The following is a 22,815-nucleotide window of genomic DNA, read 5'->3' on the forward strand; positions in this document are numbered from 1 at the left end:
ATGCACTGTCTATTGAAGCGTGCCTGTCAGAAATCACACAGATGCCAGCTTGTGGAGTCACGTGCGTTCGGAGATTCTTAAGGAAGAAACTCCAAGCAGCAGCCGTTTCTCCTTCTACCAATGCAAAGGCTATTGGGAAAATATTAGAATTTCCATCTTGTACGACCGCCATCAGTAACGATCCTTTGTTTTTCCCATACAGCCAAGTTCCATCGACTTGAACAAGTGGTTTGCAGAATGTAAAACCGATGATGCAGGGACGGAATGCCCAGAAAAGTCTATGGAATATTCCATTACCTTCTAGACGAGTTCCGTCAGAGGATTGTGTCGGCAAGGTCTCCATTATAGAAATCGTCCCAGGTGAATACAATCGTAGTGCAGCCAGGTAGCGTGGTAGTTGTTTGTATGACTCCTCCCAGTTACCGTATACCAGTTCAATTGCCTTGGTTTTCGCTAACCAAGCCTTTCTGTATGACGGTGTATATTTGAAAACAGCCACGCAATGGGAGATAATTGTTTTGACCTTCAGTGACGGGTCAGCCTCAACTAGAGGTAATATGGAATGGCAGATCATATCATGGCTAAGTTTGCGATGATCCTGTGCCATGTTGGTGTTGACGCAAATGTGAGCTTGAGAAATGGACCCTATCACCCACGCATTATGTTTCTTCTTGTACGATGCCATCAACCTATACCCACACTCCGGATTTTTGCATACAATAACGTATCTTTCCGGATTTGATTTGATAACATCGTAGTCAACACAGTTTTTCAAGTGCCAGTTCTTTATTGCTAACAGACACTCTTCCTTGGTCCGAAATTGGTCACCCTTCTTTAAGTCCTCATCAGACCTCATATATGGGTTGTAGAACATATCTGATGAGGGCTCATCCTCGCCCAAGTTAAGTGTTGTGAAGTGCGCAAGGGGTGAGTAGCGTTGCGCTATAGGTATTTGAACTTGGTCTTCGTCTTCAGAATCACGGTTCACCAAGTCATCAACCACGTCTTCAGCATCATCAACCACATCGTCTTCAACGTGGTGCTCAACATCTTGTTCGTCATCAATCACAGGATCAATAACCTGTGACTGAATATTCTGAGTTGGTTGAAATTGTTCCAACACAATGTACAACACTATGTATTCGTAACCAGAATACTCATGGTTACGAAACATGTATTTTGTCTCCATGTCATTTTGATCAATGACTTATAAAACTTGACAGAGTTGTTTTCTGAAAAAAAGGTTGTTGATAAAAAATTTGGGACACGGGTTGTCTTAGTTTGGACTCAATCTTTTTCTTCAGATAAGAGAAGTCAGCTCCTCTATTTAGACAAAAACGAGTGCATTCGGTGTTTCTAAATAGGAAGCCAGACATATCACATTCATAAGTCTCACCATTGACGTGAGCTTTGATTTTGTATTGTGATGAAGATGCCATGTTTTGTGAAGGTTTTGTGAAGATATTGTGATGGTTTTGTGAAGATATTGTGAAGGTTTTGTGAAGGTTTTGTGATGATATTGTGAAGGTTTTGTGAAGGTTTTGTGATGATATTGTGAAGGTTTTGTGAAGATTGTTGTGAAGATATTGTGAATACATTTGTAAAAATGTGTGTGAATATTTATACTGCAAGATTCCCCAAGACAAGACAAGTGCAACCTAGTCTGCACCAATGCATGCCAACACTACCACCTAGCCTGCACCTATTCTGCAAGATTCCCACGCATGCCTTCCACGTGTCACACCCTTGCATCATCAGATTCCACCAAGTCTTCTCCAAGACAAGACAAGTGCAACCTAGTCTGCACCAATGCATGCCAACACTACCACCTAGCCTGCACCTATTCTGCAAGATTCTCACGCATGCCTTCCACGTGTCACACCTTTGCATCATTAGATTCCACCAAGTCTTCTCCAAGACAAGACAAGTGCAACCTAGTCTGCACCAATGCATGCCAACACTACCACCTAGCCTGCACCTATTCTGCAAGATTCTCACGCATGCCTTCCACGTGTCACACCTTTGCATCATCAGATTCCACCAAGTCTTCCCCATGACAAGACAAGTGCAACCTAGTCTGCACCAATGCATGCCAACACTACCACCTAGCCTGCACCTATTCTGCAAGATTCCCACGCATGCCTTACACGTGTCACACCTTTGAATCATCAGATTCCACCTAGTCTGTACCAATGCATGCCAACCTATCCACCTAGCCTCCACCTAGTCTGAACTTAGTCTCAGAGATTCTCACGCATGCCTTACACTTGTCACACCTTTGAATGCAACACTCTCACCTAGTCTGTACCAATGCATGCTAACACTACCACCTAGCCTCCACCTAGTCTGAACTTAGTCTCAGAGATTCCCACGCATGCCTTACACTTGTCACATTTTTGCATCATCAGATTCCACCAAGTCTTCCCCAAGACAAGACAAGTCCCACCTAGTCTGCACCAATGCATGCCAACACTACCACCTAGTCTGCACCTATTCTGCAAGATTCCCACGCATGCCTTCCACTTGTCACACCTTTGCATATTCAGTCTACTTGAAAACGAGTATAAATAGAGGGTCATTCTTGCAAGTTTTCATCAACCACTAACACTTTTATTCAGAGAACTCCGGCGAAACTTCTCATCCACCAAGCTTCGTTCTACATTGCAGTCATGTCTCTTCTTACCATGGGCCAAGAACACAAAGGCACTAGGGCAAACATTGCCTCATTCGTAAGTTTTTCTTGAACATTGCCTCTTTCGTATGTTTGTAATTTGTTTTTTAAAAGTCCAATCTAATGATTGTTTATATTGTTTGTTTTTAAAGGATCCCAAGAAATTTCGTCAACGTTCACACCCTATGCCTTATCCAGACCCATGGTGCGTACCTTACATAGAGCGTGCGGGTTTCGGTCATGTTATGCATGTCGTAAATGCCACAATTGATGTCAAATTCATTTTGGCTCTGTGTGAACGTTAGAGACCTGAGACACACACTTTTCACCTACCAACTGGTGAATGTACCGTCACATTAGAGGACGTGTACATGCTTTTGGGTCTTAGAATAGATGGTAAGCCTGTGACTGACAGCCTAACCAAATATGTGTTCAAATGTTGGGGGTAGATCTGGTCGAGGGTGAGGGATCTGCCAAAGCAAGGGGTCAGGGTATTAAATTATCTAGCCTACAATTGTACCACGACTCCATAACTTTGACTGAGGAATCCTCCGAACAAGAAAAAGTCATAAAAACTCGGGTTTACATTATGCTATTGTTTGGGAACTTGCTATTTCCCGAAGGGACGGGAAATAGCATAAACTTTATGTACTTGAGTTTGCTCGGGGACATTGATAGAATAAGCACATATAGTTGGGGTTCTGCTGTATTAGCATTCCTATATAGCTCTTTGTGCAAAAATGCACAAAATGAGCACTGTACATTTTCTGGATGTGCTTTTTTGCTCCAAACATGGGGGTGGTGGAGATTGCCGAGGCTAGCCCCAGAAAATCCTAATGTCTACTCCTTCCCCTACGCATCTAGGTAAATTTATGATGTTATTTCATTTTGTATATTTATTCTATAAATATTTGTAAATAATATTATTTATCTTTTTTTGTTTAGGTTCATTACAACCGGACTGGATTACAGTCTTACCCCCAAAAATAAAATTATATTTTATCGTCAACTCTTGGATCGTCTCCGAGCACAAGATGTATTACCACTAAATCACTCAGCTTCTAACTGATTTATTAATATCATGCATTCTCGATAAATAACATATTTGCTTTTTTCTTTGCAGTTTATTTGGAGGCCATATTTGGGATTGGAACATCAACCCAACCCCAAAGATGCAGCTGTTTGGACAGCAAAAACGGCCATAATGCGGTTCACCACTGTAGAGATGCACCAAAGTGACCGTGTCAAGCTGCAATTCGGAATGCATCAAGAAATCCCAGGCCCCCCAATGTCTATGGAACCTTGGCATCTAAAAAAAGTCAGCCACCAGTGGTATGCCCAAAATTGGAAGGAATTTGCTAAGGAGTTTCGTAAAATGTGGAAAGACCGTGCCCACTATGTTCTACAATTTCCAGTGGCGCCCAACGAAATGAAGCCGACAAGGGAATATGTGGATTGGTATAGAGCAAATACAAATCCAGAAATGATTGTGTCTGACCCGTTCTATTTGGACGATCCCCGGATGCAACAGCCATATTTCCAACAACAACAACCACCACAATATTCCCAACAACAACAACCACCACCTTATTACCAACAACAACCACCACCACCATTTTACCAACAACAACCACCACCACCTTATTACCAACAACAACCACCACCACCATATTACCAACAACAACCACCACAACACATGTCCACCCCCCAACCAAATCAACAATACATACCACAAACTCAACCCCAATACCATGAAGACTACCAACACCAAACTCAACATTCCCACCACCATCAACAGTCCCAACACCTACCACAATATCAATCCCCCCACTTCCACCAATCCCAACACTTCCATCACGACAATGTCCCGAGCTCTTCCAGTCCTCCACCTAGCCCCGACACGGGTATACAAGAGGACTACCAACAAGACTACTACACACCACAACAAATATTGTTCTTTGGCCAACCCGATTCAACCCTAAACTACCAAAGACCACAATTCGAGGGCGCACCCAGCAGTAGTCAGTTTGTCCCACCGAGACAAAGCTTTGAGGGCGCAGAGGGGACCCGTCTTTCCTACAGCACTGAAGGGACTTCGACCCAACCACAACGGCAAACGGCAAGGGGACGCGTTAGGACTAGGGGTGGTAATAGGGAAGCACCACCACCACGTGAACCGTCTAGGCGAGTAATTAGACCTCCCCCGTGCGGATCGTACCAGGGACCGCATCATATGTGATTAATCATATCTTTGTAATATTTGTCTTGTCTATTATTTAAATAAAAATATTTTCTGTTTATTATCTTTATATCTTTATCTTTATCTTTAAAGATATTGTCTATCATATATATATATATATATATATATATATATATATATATATATATATATATATATATATATATATATATATATATATATATATATATATATATATATATATATATATATATATTAATTTACATGTGTATAAATATTTATTTACACGTATATAAATTAATTTTTTTTCCAAAAATTTACAAATAATATTAATTACTTATAAATTAAATTAATATATATATATATATATATATATATAAATATATATATATATATATATATATATATATATATATATATATATATATATATCTTGTAAATAATTTTATTTATATATATGTGTTAATATAAATTAATATAATTTATAAAAAATATAAATTTATAAATTAAAAAAAATTAAAAAAATAATAATAATAAAACATATTAAAAAAAAAAAAAAAAGGGAATGGGTGTAGGCGCCACTCCTAGTGGCGACTTGCCCTACCCATTAAGGGTAGGCGCCAACTAGGGTGGCGCCTAGGTTTAATTTAGGGCCAAAAATGGCCATTTGTGTAATTTTTTTGAAAAATGGTGTATTTTTGAATTTTTTTTTTAAATTTCTGGATATTTAAAAAAAAAATTCTACAACAATCTATATATATTATTTGGCTATAAGACGAATTATGTATCCTATCATATTGGCAATTTTCTAAATAAAAACCCAAATTGATTTAACTAAATAAAATTTTGTCTATGTTTTTAAGTATGTAATGGTGCCACCGAGATTTAAATCCACAACTTCACACATAATAAATTCTCTCAGATAAGACCAATCCTAGTATAGCTATAAGAAATTATAAGAACTTATGTATTGTAAATAATATTTTAAAATACTTATGTTCAAAATCAATTGTCACCATAGCTTTCATATCACCCTACACTAATGCCAATCATATTTGCATCCAAAATGCTATTCCTAAGATATCAAATATCAAATGCCTAAAAAATTTCACATGATCCTCTTTGCAATAGTAGTTATGATCAAGATTAACATTGTAGACATTGACCAAAAATTGAGTCAAGAAAAGTGCATACTCAATTTGGTAACGTTGGCTCGCACTCCAATTGTTGAAAGAGACCATACCTCTGACTTTGACTTGGATGTCGACTATAAGTCATTTCTTCAATACTGTTTTATGAGCATGATGGTGGATGCATGACCAAACCATCTAGAATACATGAACAAACCAAGAAGATGAAGGTCATAAACTTATCATGGATGGATGATACTGTCATACCCTAAATTTTACCTTGAGTTTCCACTTGCATCCTTATAGTAAAATTGATCCTTTTTGTCATGCATTTCATAAGTTAAAAGCATTTATCAGAGTTTAGATGAAAAGTCATGAATTCTGGCATTTTATCTGGTCTTGATAACTCTCATTCAGTCATCTGTTGATTAAGAAATCAAAAAGCTTGATTTCTCAAATCTCCATGCATCATTCATTATGTTGCATCTTATTTCAGAGGTTCAGAAGATGATAATCAAGAGTGTTGTCATTGTCTTAATCTTTATAGATTTTGTTTGTGTTTGAGAATCAGCAGCAAATGGTCCAAGAGCGATTCATTTGCATCTGATTGTCTGTTTACGTTTATTCAGTCAATGTTTCGGTGCATTTACAAGACGTCTGCATTTGTATACTTGTCACAACATGTATTTTGTTTTGTATAACACTTAAAATGTCACACAAAATAATTTTTCGGATCTACAGACAGATCGGTCGAATCGTTTTTCAACTGTACGTCGAATTAGAGGGCAAAAATTTTCAAAATTGAGCTTTCAGACATCAGTTTTATTGATCTATGGTTCACGCAAGTTTAACCTGGTGAGCTCGTTTTAATTTTTCGACTACTTTTTCGGTCGCATTTTAATCAGCTTGAGCCTTTTTATCAGTCATTTTTTATTTCAAAGTTTGATCGAAACTTGTATGTTTTCGAGAGGTTTATTTCGCGCTAATCATTATAACGCCTTCAGTTTATTTATTTATTTATTTTGAACATTTTTTGCACCCGATTTTATCCATTTTTTAAAAAAATCTATTTTTTAAATTTATTTAGCCATTTTTTAATTAATAGTATTAATTTCAGTTATTACGCTTTTAAAATTTAATTTACTTTTATTCTATTTAATTTTATTCTAGTTTAATTATTAAGTTTGATTTTAGTTTTTATGAATTTTAAAGATCTTTTTTTAATTAAGAGAAAAAATTATTATTATTAATATCTTATAAAGTTTCTCCACAAACCGAATGACACATGGCCATTTTCTCCTCCACACAAATGTGTCTACGCGGACACCTCTCCCTCCATGTATCTTCTTCCTTTCCTCATATACTCACACACAGAAAGATATTTTTCCTTCACAAAACAAATAACACTTCACCATCTTTAACCACTCTTAACCAACACAAACACTACTCTTCTCCATCTCTCTCCTTCACGTGAAGCCATCACCATCACAACCGAACCTCCTTACCTCCACCCCGGCACCATAAAATATAACCCATAACCAACATTGCATCACATATACACATACTCCCTTCCAATTGCTACTTATTAAACACAACTCGTCTGCAAATCGCCAACCGTGTTAGAACCGCGTTCACCACCAACGTTGCACACCTCCACACGTTATCACCACCATTACTCCATTCTTCTCCGACGTTTCCGCATTGCCGATTCGTGCTTTCTGGTAACCTCCCTTTTTTTTCACTTTAATATTTGTGGTTTTCTTTGTTTGTATGGGGTTTTTAATGTGTAATGGAAGAGAAATATGGTGTTTTGTTTGTGTTACAATGGAACTATTAAGTTAGAGAAGAAGAGAAAGTTTTATTTTTCTACTTGGCACTGCATATTCACACAGGGAAGAGAAAGAGATTGTTGTGTTTTATTTTCATTCACAGTGCCACGTGTCTGCTTCTAAGTGGCCTTTGGTGTTTGTTTGTTTTTATAAAAAGAAAACCTCTCTCATACTGATAAGCTAAACCACCCCATTTTTATTTATTTATTTATTTATTTTGTTTAAAATTTATTTTTTAGTTTTTGTTTTATTATTATTATTATTATATTATTTACTATATTACTATTATTATTATTATTATTATTTATTCGTTATTGTTACTAATTATTATTATTTATTATGGATTATTATTAATCATTAGTTTGTGTTACAATGGAGCTATTAAGTTAGAGAAGAAGAGAAAGTTTAATTTTTCTACTTGGCACTGCATATTCACACAGGAAAGAGAAAGAGATTGTTGTGTTTTAAATTTTTGTTATTCACAGTGCCACGTGTCTGCTTCTAGGTGGCCTTTGGTGTTTACTTTTTTTATAAAAAAAATCTCTCTCTTGCTGATAAACTAAACCGCCCCATTTTATTTATTTATTTTGTTTAAATTTTATTTTTTACTTTTTGTTAATTGTTATTACTTTTATTATTATTATATTATTATTTACTATTTACTATTATTATTATTATTATTATTATTATTATTATTATTATTTATTCGTTATTATTACTAATTATTATTATTTATTATGGATTATTATTAATCATTATTATTATTGACTATTATTATTAGTTAGCATTATTGTTAATTGTTAATTATGTTGATTATCATTGTTTACATATTATTATGGTTGGTTATTATTATTAATTATTATCATTTATTTACTGTTAAAATTTTACTGTTGATTATTATTGTTTTTCTCATATTATTTATTATCATTATTTATTATTTATAATTTTTTTTAATTATTTATTATTATTATTGTTGTTCTTATTATTTGTTTATATTGTTTATCACTATTATTTATTATTATGATCATTTTTATTTTTTATATTTATTTATTGTCTATTTATATTTAAACTATTAAGAAGGAGATTCGATTTTTTTGGTCTCGTCGGTTTTTCATAGATGCGATCCAATTTCGGAGTTAAAAGTTCAATTTAACTTCAGAAAATTTGCTTCAATACATAGAGTTTTGTTGAGCAACCTCAGATAGAGTTGTTTTCTACATAAATCACATTATGATTATTTAACAAAGCGCTAAATTTCTTTTAGTTTAATTTCTGATTTTAACATCGAGTCCCTTGGCTTTCTCTTGGGCCTTCTTACAACGAGATTCTTTTATTTTTGCAACTGTCTTTTAAAACTTATATAATTTAGTTATTGTGTTGTATTCCCATTCGATAAAATGTATCCCCATTCCCAAAAATGTGTAATAAATTTTACTGCTTTTGTTTATTTTTATTGTATTAGTTGATTGTTAATTCCAAAATTAAAATCAACCCTTTTTTAGAAAAGAACAAAAACAAACACTCGATCCAACGTCGAGTCTTTTGTCCTAAATCAAATCCATATTGATTATAAAGTCAAATATACCCCCGCCACATCCAAATTATTTTCATAAGTCAGCTTCTGACACTTGATCCAACGTCAAGTCGTCCCCCTATTTTTAAAATCTTTTCACAATAAAAATGGAAGAAACTGATTAAGTTTAGACTTTCTCTGTTTCGAATGTTAGGATACTGCTGTAGAGCTCAATGTTCAAACATTCGTCTTCCATATTAAAATACAATAATTACTAGAATTAGGTCATTTCTCTTATAGAAGAAAAAGATTGATTGGGTATCGACCTTCTCTTTCCCGATTATTTGGACACTGTTGTAGAGCTCTCTGTCTGATTAATCGTCTTCCGTTAATGAACTTTGACCTAATTTGCCATACATTTTCATAAACAAACTTTTGGATGAAAAGAGAGTCATTGGGCTTAGGCCTCTTCCTTTTCGAGCATCTGAGTACTGCAGTAGAGCTCCCTGCTTAGATGCTTGTCTCCGCTTAAAATCAACTCAAACTCATCAAACTTGTTTTCCGCCCTTGTGCGACTCCGAAAACATTTTGAGAAAAGAGTATGCAATATCCATTTTGATGCGAAACAAACAAAGACTTCGGCCTCCAAGAGTGAACAACAAGTAAATGTTTAATCGCTCAAATATGATCCAAGCATCACTCTCTTTAAAAGCAATCCACCTAGTAGTTCTCTTTGGGTAGAACTACGTATGCCTTGAGTTCTTCATAGCACCTGGAGATACGTAGGAGAAGGATTGTGAAATCTTGTCAGGCACATTAATATTAAAAAACCTTAAATCTTTCCTTTTTTCTTTCTTTTTCCTCACTCGATAAGTAAAAGATCGCAAACGATATCACGCTAACACTCTAACACAAAACTAACTAAATGGGTCCCATCGAGTACGATGGATGTGAGGGGTGCTAATACCTTCCCCTTGCATAACCGACTCCCGAACCCGATTTGGTTGCGACGACCATTTCTTTTTTATTTTTGTGGGTTTTATCGATATTTCCCCTTTCCCTCTTTGGGAATAAACAAAGTTCGGTGGCGACTCTGCTTTATTTATATTTCGAGCGTTCCCTACGCTTGGGTAATTTTCGCGCCGCGACAGATACGAAGCAATTTTACAGACTAAAAATCTTTTTTTACAATAGACCCAAAACATCATTTGCAAATATGAAAATATTTATGAATAAAAGGTGATTTTTTTAAGAAATGAATGATATTGTCTACCTTGCTTGATTCATAGAGAGAAAATGAAAGCTTCTCGTTGGTGTTGATTACGTGTTGATTACAAGGCTTTGCAAGTGGAGATGAAAACATTAACAAAAGAGAATTATGATCATTTTCTTCTCCAAAACAAAACTTGTTTGGTTTCCTTCTTCAAAGATTAAAAGTAACATAGAGATTCCTGCTCAACTTATCAAAATCATAATTCACTTAAAATTTCCCATAGTAAGAAGACAAAACACTTTAGAAAGATACCAGGAGCATCACGGCTACCGAATTTCACAAATAACTTTACAAAACCCTGTTCTACATACCTGCAACTTCCACGAGAATTCAGAAGAAATCCACCACAATCAGTTTGTGATTCACTTCCTTTAGACTTTTATAAATTTAGTCCAACAAGACATAGTAGACATAGTTTTTTTTTACTATGGTTGGAAACCAAAGTGAAAATCAAATGGAAAATATAATCAGGGTCAAATTCCCGAATCCCTGAACACTTATCTTTTAACAATTTTTCCTTTCACAATTGCAATTACTAATGAAAAATTGAATTTTAAACCTATGCCCACAACCTCACCATATTGGAATAGAAAAAATGAATGACCAAACATAGTCAACAAATTAAATTGAAAGAAGCATAGTTCTTAAAGAAAAAAACAATTAAAATCAGACTTTTTTATTACCTTTATCGATTCCCGCTGCGTCATCAAAGAGAAAGCCTAATCGGTTATCTTCCCTTATATTTCGGTGTAGTAAGGTTACAAAACAGCCCCTTGCACGGTAGAATCAAGATGATGAAGAGAAAATCTAGCAACTACGGCGGCCTCGAAAGGAGAGAGATAGTTTCATGGTTGCCTGAATCTGAGAGTAGATAAAAGAGTTTCAGTGACTAAAAGGGTTTCAGGGTCGCGTGAATCTGAAAGTAAGGATAAGGATTTGAAGGAGTCTGAGCGAAGAGATGGTGGTTTTTCTTTTATTATTAAACTAAACAATCTTTAAGATTTTTATTTAATAGAATTAATTTTATATTTTTAAAACTGCTTTTTTATGAAAATATATTTTAAATAAGAGTAATATTCATGTTAATCCACTTGTCATAAATTAAAAAAAATAATTGAAATAGTCATTATTAATAAATTTTGTATAAAAAATCAATAATTTTTCAAAGACTTTCCAAAAACGTTTTTACAAAAAAATTTAAAAACAATTTTAATTTAATTATATAAAATTTTATTAAAATATATTTAAACATAATCCAACCAAATCGTCTCATTTAAATATTAGTGAGATATTTCAAAAATTAGTATATAAAATGATACTAATTTGATTATCCTGATTATATAAGATATGTATAAATCAGAATTATAAATAGTCTATAAATAATTATTAATTTCTTGTTTTAATTGATTTAATTGTAATTTGTATTCTCTTATTTTAGTTTTTTAAGTGAAATTTTATTAAAATATTAAAAAAAAAAGAGGTTTGAATGATTTTCATACGGTAATCTTTTTATATTGAAAAATTATTTTTATATTCATAAAAAAATAAAATTATTATAAAATAGCATGGTTACGTAAAGTTTATAACTATTTATTTTTCGATAAAAAATAGTACCTTTTGATATAATTTATAACCAATCTAAAATTGAAATAAAAATAAACAAATAGAATAAAGATAGAAAAAGAGGAAAAATATATATGTTAATTAATAAAATTAATGAGATAAGAACATATATAAAACAATTTGCTGATTCTAATATGTTTTCTTTAAGATGCGATTTTATATGTGGAATTTATAACCTACGCTATTTACATGTGGCCTATTACCAAAACTGTAGCCTTTTGTAATAAATAAGAAAAGACAACAAGTCTAAAGCGTAGCCAAAATATCTAAGTTGCATATTCTTTATATAGGCGACGGTTGTGTAATACCCACACTAAAAATAGTGTGGCTTATAGGGAACATGGGACAATATTATTTTCAAAAATCTATAAATTTGACAACGCTTTGTAAAGCGCGGCCTATAACGCTTTAGACTGCGGTTTTATAGCCGTTGCCTATTCTTCCGTTGCCTAAAGTAAAAAATATTGTAGTGTGTCTGACTACTTTTTTCCCCATATTTAAGTGAGATCCTATGCATACATATGGATGGGCTAAAATCACGAGTGTCAGTCAAGGTCCATCGAATTCCCTTCTTATATTCCTGCTCAAGTTGATGTTTTGATGAATAATATAAATCCTCAGGAAGTGGTTTAAGCTCTAAAGAAGGTGGTTGTTCAATGGACAATATGTTTGGGGAAGTCGGAATGTCAAGAGCTTCAGCTACATAAACAACTCCATTTTCACTGTCAGCCTGCAAGGCATTATCAATCTCATCACAAACAACACAAAGGTTAGTGTTAATAGAATCATCACATAAGTAAATATCATCAAAAGCAGATAAAGTTGGAAAATCATCTGAAAACAAATAAGAATAAGCTTCATCAACAATTTCAGAAAGCAACTTTATTTAAAAAACATAATGCTCTTCCACGGGATGTTTCATAGCATTAAAAATGTTGAATTTTGCGATAATTTCCCCAGATTCCATGGACATGGTTCCATGTCAACATCAACTTTTGTTTTAGCTGTTTTCATGAACGGTTTGCCCAAAATGATTGGTGATCTACTTGAATTTATTTCGACATACATGTCCAGAATGTAAAAATCTGCAGGAAAAATCAAGTCATTAACTTGCACGAGGACATCCTCCACTACTATGACAGGGTGGGCATTGCTTTTGTTTGCCAGTTGAATGATTAAACTTGTATGCTACAAAGGACTAAGATTAAGATTATTATACACAGAATTCTGCATAACATTAATGCCTGCTCCTAAATAAAGCATGCAATTTTCGAATTTATTATCCCTAATGGTACAAGGAATAAAGAAAGTTCCTGGATCCTTGGACTTTTGTGGCATGACCTGATTGAGGGTTGAACCAGTAGGTGAAGGTTTAGCCTGAATAAGGGTCGAAACATTTCATTGTCTCGTTTCCGATAAGCCTCGTCTTGTGTGTGGATAAATCTTTCTGAAATTTTGCATATTTCCGAACCTGGTTAATCATATAAAGTAGTGGAATATTCACTGCCACCTTTCTAAATACATCTAAAATCTCTCTCTCTCTCTCTCTCTCTCTCTCTCTCTCTCACACACACACACACACACACACACACACACACACACACACACACACACACACACACTCTTTGTCTTCCTCATCAATTTTCTTATTTTTCAGAACTCTTTGTGGAAAAGAGATTGGTGGTACATACTCTTTTTCAGCCTCAACAACAACAGAAGGTTTAGGTGCGACAATAACAATTTTTTTATTTTTTTTAAGGCTGGTTTTGTAACTTTTTTGGATCTCAAGGAAATTACACTTACATTAGGTCCTTTTGGATTCACTACTATTTGGGCAAGTAATTGGTTCGATCCTTGAGCTTGCTGCATGACATTCATTGAAGTGGCAAGCTTGCCAATTTGTGTTTGCAAAGTTTGAATACTAGAATCAGGTCGTTGTTGAAACTGAAGATTATTCACAACCATTTACTTGACAAGATCCCTAAGTGAAGGTTCAGAAGGTGCAAAGGTGGTTACTTGGAAGGGTTCTGTGGAGGTGGCAAGGGTAACATCAACTGTTGTTAGCTAGGTTGTGAATTCCCGTATCGAAGGTTTGGGTGGTTTCTCCAGTTGGGATGACATTTGTTAGTGGACAGGTCAGGAATGTTGTACCTATTCTGATTGTTCCCTTGATTGTAAAAGGCTGATGTATATGCTTGAGGCAACTCAATGACCAACTCATATTGTAGAAGAGGACATGTATCGATCAGGTGTTTGATATAAGTACAAATACCATACAACTTTGATGTTTGGGATTTACTTATTGTCAACAGTTTCACTAAAGAGGTAAGTTCATCAATTCTTGTTTCTAGAGCTTTGTTGAAAGAAGAAACCTGAATCTCATTCACACCTTTTACTTGGACCAAAGAATTATCCCTAGTTGTGAAATGTTGGGAGTTGAGTGACATGTTCTCAATCAAGGATTTATCAACAAGTGTTCAACCACTAGCAACATCTAAAATGCTTATGTCCATTGGTAGTAATCCCTCATAAAAGTATTGGATAAGTAACTGCTTGGTAATCTGGTCTTGAGGACAGTTGGACACTAACTATTTGAATCTCCCCTAGTATTATGCCAATGATTCATATCCCTATCTAATACCACATATATCCTTTATGATTGATGCAGTTCGGAGGAAGGAAAGTATCTTTCTAGGAAGACTTTCTTTAAATCATTGCAGCTTGTGATAGAGTTAGGATCAAGATAATACAACCAATCTTTTGCAACTCCTTGAAGTGAGAACAGGAATGCTCTGAGCTTGATATGATCCTCTGTGATTCCTTTAGGTCTCAAAGGTGTTGAGCACACAACCTGGAATTCCTTCAGATGTTTATACGGATCCTCACCTGCAAGACCATTAAACCTTGGCAACAAGTGTATTAAACCATATTTCAATTCAAAAGGTACATCAACAGTAGGATATTCAATACATAAAGCATTATAATTCACATTAGGGGCAACAAGTTGTCTAAGAGTTCTTTGATTAACCATGTTAAACTAAATAGAAAACATATTAACAAAGAATGAGAAAACACATAACTAATTCAGTAATGCAACAACGATTAGGGAAATACCGACAATGTCTATAATAAGCAAAAACAAATGGACGACAAATAAAACGATTAAAATAAGATGCAAAAAATAAAAAACATGAAATGTAATCTAATTAAGTCAAATAAGAATTTTGAGATTTTTTTTCGGATTTTTCTAAAACCATGAAAACAGAAAACAAATCATAAAAATAGAAAAATAAGGAATTTCAGATTTTTAGGGGCGTCCTCTATTTAAATAGAGGTTTTTGATACTTGATTTTTTTCTAATGAATAGGAAAAGAATCAAACGAATCTGAGAAGAATTTCCTTAAAACCGATTTTTTAATGCTAAAATGCGAAAATTCCAGAACATAAGAACGTTGAGGCAAGAATGCTGAAACACAACACCTATGACTATAATAATGGTTAAAATCTACAAGAGTCCCCAACAACTGTGTCAATTTGATTCGTTGTCGCACACAGGTCAAAAACTAGTAATTTAGAACGGTAGTCTAGGGAAGTGACACTCGAGTATCGTATCGCAAGGACTCTTGGAAAATTAACCAAATAAGGAAACAAAATAGGGGGTTTTCGTTTTAATTTAGAAAAAGTGATTATAAAAAGTGATTATGAAATAAGTTGATCTAATGATTTGGTTTCCTAACTTATCATTGGTTAATATAATTTTCATGCCCTAAGCGAATTCTAATTCATTTTCGATTACAACAACAATAACAAGCGCAATAATACTAATATATGATATATGTTCCTAATTTTGAAATTAAGCAAACAAATTATGAATTAAGCAAACGGGTTAAGCACATGTGAATTAAGCAAACACGATTGTGGAACATATATCAATAGAAATTAATCAACACATATTTTATAGAATTTATATAAATCATACAAGATATAGAACAAAATGTTGAAAGGGAAAAGATATTTTATTGAAAATTAAGAAACCTCAAAGTATTGGCGAAAACCGATTACAACAAATCAACCTTGTGAACTTTAGTTCTCCATGAAATCGTCTAACAAATATTGTATCGTGAAAATTCAGAATATGATTGTTGTAGCAGCGAAAATCCTTATAAAACAAAAGGGAAATTCTGGCACTTATGGGACCCGACCCGAAAATTACAAAAATTGGCTCAAACTAACTATTTAAATTAAGTCTGGAACTTCAACGAATTATTCAACCCTCATTCATTCTGAATCTGCTTTTGACTTCAACATGAAACTTGTATCTCTTTCTCTTAGCTTTCCAACATATATTAGAACATGTCAATCTGATTCTCGTAGCTCAAGTCATGGTCTGCATAGTGACAAGGTATCAAATAGCTGTTTATTCTGAAAATAAAGTACGAAAATAAAATAAAGTCAAAAGTAAACTTAAATATAAAAGCACACTAGAAAAGTAAAAATAATATAATAAACTATAGATTTGCCTAAGTACAATAGTAGAAGAATGTGCATTAAAATGCACTTATCAGTGATTTCGATGTTTGTCAGTTTGGTTTCACCGTCATCCTTTTGGTGATGGCAATATTTGTCATTATTATGTTAACATCATTCTTTTGGTGATTGCAATATTTGTCATTTTATGTCTAACCATCATCCTTTTGGTATTGGCGATGTTTGTCAGTTTGATCTAACTGTCATCCTTTTGGTGTCTGAGATCTTTTTAGTTATGACCTCACCGTCGTCCTTTTGTCGATGGCGATCTTTGCAAGTTGATGGTATTATTATTATCCTTTTGGTGATAGGAAGATATGTTGTTGATCTTATCGTAATCCTTTTGGTTCCAAATATCTTTGTAGTTATGATCTCACCATCGTTCTTTTATCGATGACGATCTTCGCAAAATTATGGTCATATTGTCATCCTTTTGGTGATAGCAAGATATGTTATTGATCTCACCTTCATCCTTTTGGAGCCGATGATCTTTTCTATTATGATCTCACCATCATCCTTTCGTCGATGGAGATCTTTGCAAGTTTGTGATCTTACTAACCCTTTTGGTGATAGCAAAATATGTTATTGATCTTATCATCATCCTTTTGGTGTCGACGATCTTTGCAGTTATGATCTCACAATCGTCCTTTTTTTGATGGTGATCTTTGCAAAATCGTGGTCTTACTATCATCCTTTTGTTGATAGAAATATATTTGTTGATCTTACCGTCATCCTTTTGGTGCCGACGATCTTTGCAGTTATGATCTCACCATCGTCCTTTTGTCGATGGTGATCTTTACAAGCTGTTCAATGTCCACCAGAGGGTCGACATTGATTTGATATCTTACCCAAATATCTTAGTTCTCTTAAAACTCGTTACATTTTCTTTCTCTTAAGACAAATTTGGGTCATTTTTATATCTAATTGACATCTACCCTTAAGGTATGAAAATTATGGTAGTTCATTCTCCCGGGTTTAACGCAATTAGATAGGGGAAATTGTCATATCCCAATTTTGTCCTCCTTAAGATTGTAAGGCATTTTCTTTTTAGTTTCCTTTCACCTGATCATGATCATTGCATCTGGTCATGTATTTCATCAGTTTAAAAAAAAAATCTTCTCCATACATTCAATAAAGTTAAAGGTCAGAGGTTTGACCTTTTTTATCTTGATTAATTTTCTCATCCTTTTCACATTATTTTAATAATTTTCATATGCATCATTTATTAGCTTGTGTTGAAGAAAGTCAAAGTCAAGGTTTAACTTTTTACCTTTGACTTTCTTTAGGGGTCATTTGCATTTCCTTTATGTATTTTATTAGTTTTTATTTGTTAATTTTCCTACATTAATAATCAAATTTTAGTTAGAAATTTTAAAATAAAACGGGAATAAGGAAACATTTTGTCATCCATTAAGAATTAAATAAAATGGAATACTTGGGCATACCTTTCAAAAACATCATTTTAATACATCCATGTCATATCAATTTAATCACTTTTGTATTTTATCACACCACATATTTACATCCAAAATACATGAAAAATAAGATTTAAAGTAAAATATTTTTATTGCATATAAATCCATTCTTTACATCATTAAAATTACTTTTATATACTATATCGTATTTTTATTATATCATATATTGTATCCATATTACATAATATTAACAATACAAATAATGAAAAAAGAAAAATAGACATTTGTCTGCAGCTTCCTCAACGAGCAATCCAGCCGTTTCCCTCACCATCATCCTCATCCTCATGTATTGATGCTCGTGCAAGTTGGAAAAACACACATGAGTGTAGAACATACATAATCTATTATGAAGCATCATATACACATACATTTGAAACTCAGTGAAGAAGCATGAAACAACCTTCACATACATCTCATCATACACTACACAACACATTTGAAATCAAGCAAAAGCAACATACATACATGGAGCATTTGGGGACCACAAGACTCATGCATTTATCACCAAATAAAACTCACATTTCCACTGCATTTCAATTTGAATTCCAACAAACTAAAAACCTTAGAATCCAGCAAATCGAGCAAACAAACTAAACAACACTAGTTCACTCCCCTTTCCATATTTGACCATGCGTTGGGCTTCCCTCTTTAGGCCCAAGTTGTTTACACCCCCATTTATGCCTTTTTTTTTAACTTTGGATTATTTTTATGCCTTTATGTTTTTTCTCTCTCATTATTTTTCATGACATTTAATTGGGCCTTGGCCCATATATTTGCTATTTGCTAGCCTCATAAAAATCATGCACCCATTCATTTCACTTTTGTTTTTTTCCATTATTTAAATTAATTAATTGTGTTTGTTTTTAATTAATTAATTTTGCTAATTGAATTTAATTAACATTTCTAATGATTAAATTATTTCGTTTGATCAATTAGTTATGATAATCAATTTTAATTAATTTAATTAATTTATTTAATCAAATCTTAATTAGTTAATTTTACATTTCTCATTTGTTTGTTTATTTGCTCCATCATATCTGTCATGACCATGCATTCACACATACCACTTTTGCCTATTTAGAATTATATTGTATTTCATCATTATTATTTTCATCTGTTTAGTAAATTAAATAGAATGAATAATTAGTAATGACGATAAATACATTTTCTAAGTTAAAAATCCTTGGTCCAACGCCAAGTGAATTTTCAAAGCACGATTCACTTTGAACCATTTTCACAATTCGCGTCGCAATGCAAATCAAACACTTGACCCAACATCTAGCTCTTTTCTCACTCAAAATCAAAACGATTAATTCATACTTTGACCACTTTCAACAATAATGGAAGAAAACAACTACTTTGGTGAAATGTCCAATCATAGTTCTGATTATTAGATCCAAGTTATAATAGCTTGCAAGTCATAAATATATGTCTTCCTCCAAACCTTCAAATGCATCTCCTTTTCAAAATAAATTGAAAGAAAAAGACCATTTGGGTGTAATGTCCAGTCATACTCCCGAACACTAAGCCCGAGCCGTAATAGCTTACAAGCCCGAGTGTTTGTATTTCACTCATAAATATTCTAAACTCTTTCATAACAAGTTGGATCAAAACGACTACTTGGGTGTAATGTGTAACACCCCAATTTTAGTAATTTATTTTATGTAAGTCATTTTGATTTAATTGTGCATTTTTATGATTATTTTGTTGTTAGGTGTCAGTGGGGTATGAATCCTTGAAAGGGGAGAATAATTAAAGGATTGTGACCATATGATTATTCTAGAATAATTTAGAGTTATTTTAGATAATTATAATAATGATTTAATTGATTATTTAATTAAATATTAAGAAAAAAAGAGTGTGTATAGAGTTTGAAGGTAATGTGGTAATTATAATGTTAAGTTGAGGATAGAATAGGGAAAGTCTATTGGGAGAAAGAGGGTTACTAGAAAAAAGGGAATTCGAAAAAAGGAATGATATTTTTATCGTACTTATAAATTTAGAGAAAAGAGAAGGAAGTCTAGGGCAAGAGGCTAAACATGATCTAAAGAAAAAGAGTGAAGGCTCCGCTTCCGAATTTTTGCAAGGAACTCAGGTAAGGGGGAATTTGTTTTAATAGTAAAGGGTATGGTAGAAGGGTAGAATGGAGGGACCCTTAACCTCCTTAGGGTTGGGTGTTCTAGATCTAAATTATGGTTTCCACGTTATAATTGTTGATTGCATGATGAATTTGGTGTGAAGTACATGTATCCTATGTATGCATATGTTTGTTTGATGTTGTTGATGATGTTATGCCAATGATTGATGTTTGAAGGTTTAACCTTGATTTGTGTTATTTGGTGAATTAGAGATGATGAATATGATGATATATTGTAATATGATATTGGTTCATGAAAACTATAGAGTAATTGATGAATTAGGAAGCTATAACCATGATAAATAGGATTTTATATTTGATGGACTTTCGTTGCATAAGTTTCTGGTACATGATGGAGTATTTGGATGGTCTAAAAATTGATTTTTGGGAAAATTTCGCATTATAGGTCGACCTATGAAGATCATGTGCCGACCTGTATAGGTCATAGGTCGACATATGCAGTTAGCAGATAAGACAAAATGTGCACGCTTTAAAAATGTAGTATATGTTCCGACCTGAAAAGGTCATGTGCCAACCTGTACGAGTCATGTGTCAACACATAACTGCTAGAATGTTGTTTATAGCATTATTCGACGATTTTGGCCATAACTTTTGATCTGTATATCCAAATGATGTGTCACTTAAAGCGTTAGAAAGTTAACACTCAGATATATAATGTGACAGTGATAGGTGAATTGTTTTAGTACTATTCATATGCCTACCGTGTTGGTGAAGTTTTTGTTCATATGGTCGATTAATAAATTGTTGACATATCCCGACGATTTTGGTCATAACTTTCATTCCGTAAGTCCAATTTTGATGTCATTTGAAGTGTTAGAAAGCTAAAAATAAGACTTATAACTGGTAGTGATTGTATAGATGTTTGAATATTATTAACATGCCTAATATGTTAATAAATGTTTTCATTTATATGTTTTGTTGATGAATCATTGCATTATTGTGATATTGTGGTGTGATAATGATGTTGTTATGTTAATGATGTTATGATAATAATGTTAAGGTGTTGATGAGTTGTTGTTGTTTGTTGATATTATTTACATGGTATCATGAATTGATTGTTGCATGATGAATGATGTGATGCATAAATGATGAGATATGTGTGGGGATCTTTTTGGTGAATCTTGATGTGTTAATGCATGTCATTAAAGAGTCATGGATCATGGCGTACAAGTTACGGTCCAGTGTTGGTGAGCCTCGACCCTATGGTGATAGATCAGGTGCGAGTAGCTAATTCCTATTGTGTGGGATTAGTGAAGTGTTACCTATGGCGATGGTAACGCGTTTTGGTGAGCCTCAATCCTATTGTGATGGATTAAGTGCGAGTAGCTAATTCCTATTATAGGGAATTAGTGAAGCGTTACATATGGTGATGGTAGTGATTTTGGTGTGCTCCGATTCCAAGAGGGAATTGATCCTATAGTGGGGATCATGGAGTGAAAAGAACTTGAGTCTTCATATTTGGTACCACATGCATGTTGAGTTGGTGTTGAGTATATTGCATAAGTGTTGCATTTGTATTGATTGTTGTGATATATTATTGGATGAGATGCTATTGCATATGTTGTTAATGATAATTGAGACGTTGTTGCATATGATGTTAATGATAATTGAGATGTGGTTATGTATGATGTTGATGATAATTGAGATGTTGTCGTGTATGATATTGATGATGAATTTGTGTGAGAATGTGACATATTAGTGTGCATGATTGTGTAGATGTTATACTATATTCTTTATGTTATACCATTTATTATTGAAATGAATTCTTACCCTTTCTGTTTGAATGTTGTCTTTACAAGGGCATCATGCAAAATACTCAGGAGTAGCATCGTTGGAATAAGTGGAAGGTGTCTCTTGGTGCGGCTTCCCATAGTTTTGTATTTTTTCTTTAGTAGAGTCTTGCTCTGGTCAATGTAACATCGGGATGAGGATGTTTGTTTTCATTTTTTTGTTTTGTTTAAGTCATTATTTATGATTGGTGAGATTCGATATTTTGATAAGTTGAATTTATAACTCGTTTGGGGCGTTGTGAAAGTTGGAGTTTTGAGACTGTATACCTTGGGTTGTAATTGATATGTTAAATTGATTTGATAATGTTTTGTTGCAATGATACCATAAGTAAAGGTGAGAATGTGATGATAGGTTTATGTGATGTTTTATAACCCGTGTTACATAGCAGGATTTATTTTTGGTGTGTGTGACACCCTTGTGGTTTTGATTTTAATTGAGTTATGTCATAATTATATATTGTGTTTAGAAGGTGTTACATTAGTGGTACCAGAGAAGGTCGGTCCGTCCGGCCAGATTGTTCAAGTATGTTTGTTCCCTAGTATGCGACATGCGTGTGAAAAAATGTCGATGCTTGTTTCGTTTTTCATTTGCAAGTTAGGAATGAAACAAGTGGGGGAGAAGCGTC

Source organism: Lathyrus oleraceus, chromosome 4 (genome assembly GCF_024323335.1).
Source record: "Lathyrus oleraceus cultivar Zhongwan6 chromosome 4, CAAS_Psat_ZW6_1.0, whole genome shotgun sequence".
Taxonomy (NCBI): Eukaryota; Viridiplantae; Streptophyta; class Magnoliopsida; order Fabales; family Fabaceae; genus Lathyrus; species Lathyrus oleraceus.